Here is a 5385-nt window from a genome sequence, read left to right on the forward strand (position 1 = left end):
GGGGCCAGCCACTGGCAGTGTTGGGAATGCCAGAAGGGGATGTCTGGGGGCAGTGGGAGGGGGCTTGGGGGGCAATGGAATGGGTTCAGGAGCACTGGGAAGGGGTGTGTGGAGGCACTGGGAGAGGTATAAGGGATACTGGGAGCACTGGGATGTGGTGGAGGGGCACAGGGGGCACTGGGAGGGTTTGGGGGAACGGGGATGGGGTTTGGAGGCACTGAGAATACTGGGATGAGGTGTGGGGGCACTGAGGAGGGCTGGGAGACTGGGACTGTGTTTGGGGGCAATGAGATGAGATACTGGGAGCACTGGGAGGTAGTGGGGGGATACTGGGATGGGGTATATGGTTACTGGGATCACTGGGAAGGGTTACAGGGGGCACTAGGGGAATGTGGAGTACTGGCATGGGAACTGGGGGCACTGGGAAGGGATATGGGAGGCTGTAGGCGTCTGCACAATTACGGTGGGCTATAGGGGTTATGGGGGGGCTATAAGCATTATGGGGAACCATGGGGGGCTATGTGAGTTATTGGCAGCTGTAAGGGGCTATAGTGGGTAGCTTTAGGGTTATGGGGGAGCTATGGGGGCCTCGGAGGGGCTGCAGGACACTATAGAGGGCTGTAGGGGAGCTCTGGGGGTTTAGGGAGGGCTATGGAGGATGACAGGGGTCCAGGAGGAGCTGTCAGTGTCTATAGAGAGCTCAGAGCACTGTTGGGGAGCTCCAGCAGGGAGCTGTGGGGAGCTTCAGGGAGCAGTAAGGGTGCTATGGGGAGCTACCGAGGAGGCTGTGAAGGAACTAGGAAGCTCTAAGGGCCAACAGGGAACTATAGGGGACTACGAGGAGCTCCAGGGGAGCTATAGGAGCCATGGTGCCAGGGCGGGCACATTGCCGGTGCAGATGTCAAGCTCATAGATGCCCTCGTTGTCAGCAAGGGCCGCAGCCCAGCGTTGCTCCAGCACGGCCACCTCGGCTGGTGGCACGTACTCGAGGGGACCCCAGGCCAGCCAGTGGTCACCGGCCCACCATGTCACCTCTGTCCCCTTCTGGGAATGTGGGGATGGCATCAGTGACCAGCCTGGGGATGCAGGGACCCCCCCGCACACCCCCTGGATGGGGAAATGGGGACACAGACATTCCCCCATGGCTCTCAGCCACCTGCTGGCCTGAAGACATGGAGACAAGGACACCCTCCTCATAACCCCTCAGCTCAGGGACAGCATGGAAGGGAGTCCTCCCACGCCCTCTGCCACCCACCTGGCCTGGCGACACAGGGATGAGGACAGGAGTCCCCCCAGGTGTCCCCTGGGGCCTCCATAATCCCCCAGGAGTCCCTCACCTACCCCAACTGTCCCCAGGTGCCCCAGCTGTCTCCAATGATCCCCAACCACTCCTGGGTCCCCCCCCAGTTGTCCCCTTTGTCCCCCAACAACTCCTGGTTGCCCCAGTCATCCCAAACTTCCTGGACCCCCCTCAGTTTCTCCCCAGGTGCCCCTGGGGTATCCTGAAACCCTGTTTTATCATGTGATTCATTTTTTCCACCTTCCCACTGGCTTGGGGCCCATAGGACGTATGTAATTGCCAATCAATTCTCAATAGTTTGCTTACCTGTTGCACTACTTGCGCACAAAAATGAGTACCTCTGTTTGATGAGATGGCCGTAGGTACCCCAAACCGCGGTATTATAATATTTAATAATACCTTAGTTACTTCTCTCGCTTTGTTTGTTCTACAGGGAAATGCCTCTGGCCATCCGGAAAAAGTGTCTATAAGTACCAATAAGTATCTGTAACCCCTTTTCTTGGGAGCTCAGAGAAACCAATTTGCCAGTGATCCCCTGGTGCATTTCCTTTCCCAGTATTCCCTAATTGTACCCCGTTACCTGTGCTGGGGTTATTTTTCAAACACATTTCACATTGCTGAGTCACCAGTCGGATTGTAGTATATAAATTTTTCCCTATGAATTTCTAATTTAAACATTTATACAGGGAGTCCGCTCCTCAATGTGACTTTTTGTGCTCTTTGACAATTCCCCATACGTGTTTGTCAGGAATTATAATTCTGCCATCACTCAAGTGGGCCCATCCATTGGAGGGAATCTGCCCTCCTATCTCTTCTATTAATTCTTTATTAGCCCTAGAGCACTCAGTATTTTCCTGCTCATCCAAACGCCGATCTCTATTATCTGGTATTAATGTTAGAATCTTTTGTGTTCTTTCTGCTGCCTGTTTAGCCTCGTAATCAGCCAATCTGTTACCTTTTTCCTGGTCAGTGTCCTTCTGGTGTCCTTGGCAGTGCATGATGGTGACTTTGGCAGTTGAATTGCCTCTAATAGGCAAAGTATTTCTTCATCATGCTTGATCTGTTTCCCTTGTGCAGTTAGCAGTCCTCATTCCTTCCAAATTACTCCATGAGTGTGGACAACCCCACAGGCATATTTGGAGTCTGTCCATGTATTTATCTTCTTGCCTTTTGCCAATTCCAGGGCCCTGGTCAGGGCAATAACCTCAGCCTTTTGAGCCAATGTTTCAGCAGGTAATGAATGGGTTCAATTACCTTACTTGCCGTTGTTACTGCATATCCAGCTTTTCGGACACCTTGTTGGACAAAGCTGCTTCCATCTGTGAACCAGGAATCTTGTGCATCCTCCAGGCGTTCTTCTTTCAAATCTGGTCTGCTGGAGTACACAGTCTCTACAGTTTCTAAGCAATCATGTCAGTGGTTCAGATGTCACCCCGCTGAGGAAAGAAGCTGGGTTCATAACATTAGTTTCTTCAATATTAACATCATCTGGTTCAATCAAAATGGCTTGATATTGCAAAAATCAGGAAGGGAAAACCAATGATTTCCTTTTTGTTCAAGCTGTTTAGAAAAATAGGCCACAGCTCTTTTGAAGGGTCCTAGCCATTGAGCCCGGACTCCCAGAGCTATACCTTGTTTTTCATAGGAACATCAGGTAGGCCTAAAGCTGGGGCCTTCATTAGTTACTTTTTAAGTCTTTCAAATGCATCTTGAGCTTCTTTAGACCAAGTCAATTGAATAGAATTGTTTCTCAAAAGTTCATACAAAGGTTTTACTATTATTCTGTAATGATAAATCCATAATTGACACCAACCTGTCATTCCCAGAAAGGTTCTAAGTTCTTTTACCGTCTGAGGGTGGGGTGTTCTGCAGATGGCTACTTTCCATTCTGTTCCTAATTCTTGTTGTCCTCCAGACAGTTCGTATCCAAGGTAGGTTACCTGTTGGTGCACCATCTGAGCTTTCTGTGGAGAGACTCGATACCTGTTTAGTCCCCAAAAGTTCAACAAACTGATAGTCCATTGTATACAATCAGGTTTTGTTTCAGTTGCTATGAATAGGTCATCCACATAATGTAAAAGGACTCTCTGGAGGGAGGAACCCACCTTTCAAGTTCTTGTGCTAATTGATTTCCAAAGATTGTTGGTCTATTTTTAAAACTTGGGGCAACACTGTAGGGCTTTCCCATTCAAATGCAAGTAAATTTTGACTTTCTTTGGCTAAAGGCAAACAGAAGAACGCATCTTTCAAATCCAGTACTGTAAACCATACCATCTTTCAAATCCAGTACTGTAAAACATATCCCATAATTTAGTGAGTAAGGTAAAAGGATTAGCTACCACAGGGTGTAAGTCTTTAACAACCTTATTTACTCCCCTTAAATCCTGTACCACTCGATAAGTCCCATCCGGCTTCTTCACCAGTAGTATGGGGGTGTTATACTCTGATTAACATTCCACTAACAGTCCATGCTGTAAAAAGTTATTAATTGGGCCTTCTATCCCTTTATGGTCTTCTAATATCAAGGGATATTGCCTGTGTCATACTGGCTTGCTCCCTCCTTGAGTTCTATTACTATAGGAATAGCATTCCTTGCCCTGCCTGGGGTCCCTGCAGCCCATAATCCTGGATATACCCGATTAATAATTCCTTCAGCTTTGGGTCCTGATGTAGTGGACCTTTCAGGGTACATTAGGGCTAAACTTAAAATCTCAATTAATTGGTTCTCTTTTACTTTTAATTCCATGGTTCCTTGCTTAAAAACTATTACCGCTCCCAATTGTTCCAATAAGTCCTGACCCAACAGTGGTTTGGGGGAATTTGGCGAGTATAATAATGGATGTATCCCAGCTTGCTTTCCTAATTGAGGGGTTTTAAAAAGAACGCCTTTTCCTGTTGGCCAGTAGCTCCTATCACATTCACAAAGTCTTTACTTACAGTTATCAATTCTTGATTCAAAACAGAGAAAGAGGAACCTGTACAGCAGTCTTCAATATGAACTCTTTCTCTATTTGAGTTAATTCCCCTAGAATCAGATCCACATCTGACCAGTCATGATCCTGATTTTTCACTATCAGTCCAAACCTTCTTGCTACTTTAGAAGGATCATCCCGGTACCCTTTAACTATCTCTCTCCAGGCATCCAAGTCATTAGTGGAAAAGGGAACTTTTATTCTCACTGGGCCCCCTGCTCCCATGGCCTCCTGCAACGGGGCTAAAAGCTTAGGAGCCTTCCAGGTTTTACTCCGAGTTCTCGCTGTTACTGATATAAAAGTATCCAGTGTCCCTTCTCCCTCACTACTGCTGTCTGCCTCAGAAGATAAATGTGGAGAGAGCAAATCTTCAGGTGGGGAGGAACCCCAGATCCTCAGACCGATCCTCTTCTTCCTCTTTCTTCTGTCTGGAGTTTGTTACCTTTAAAAACTCTTTGTCCAATACTGCATTCTGAACAACACCTTTTCATCTTTTCCTGCCCCTTTTTCTCATTTCTTTGCTCTTTTCCCAAGGATATAACTAAAGGGTCCTGTGGTGGTACATTAGTATCACACTCCCTCTGTCACTCCGGATGATTCTGCAAAGTGAAAAACATATCTGCATACATAACCCCATCCCATTTTTCTTCTCTATGCAAGAACAACATTAACTGTAACACAATATTATAATCCAAAGATCCATTGAAGGGCCATTTCTCACCATCTTCTAGTTTGTACAGAGGCCACCACTGGTTACAATATTTAATTTGTGTTTTCTTATTCATACTCCCACCTGTTGGTCCTCCTGTTTCCTTCCAATGAGCTAAAATACATCCTAGAGGACTTTTCTTCGGAATTTTGCTGCTCTGATTTCCCCCATTTTGTTTGCTTATTTACGAGGCACACAAGATGTTAGTGTGTACGTAGATAGACAATACTGGTCCATAATAAAGTTAACAATTGCTTTGTTCATCTCCAGTCATACCCCTCTTGGGACGGCAGAACCACGGGTCAGAACTCTGCAGTCACCCTGCAGCTGTGCTGCCTTTCAATCTCTCACTCATTCACCAGTCACACCAGAGTTAACCTGGCTCATTCACAATTATCAATTTT

Source organism: Egretta garzetta, unplaced genomic scaffold, assembly GCF_000687185.1.
Source record: "Egretta garzetta isolate BGI_Z169 unplaced genomic scaffold, ASM68718v1 scaffold1064, whole genome shotgun sequence".
In the NCBI taxonomy this organism is placed as follows: Eukaryota; Metazoa; Chordata; class Aves; order Pelecaniformes; family Ardeidae; genus Egretta; species Egretta garzetta.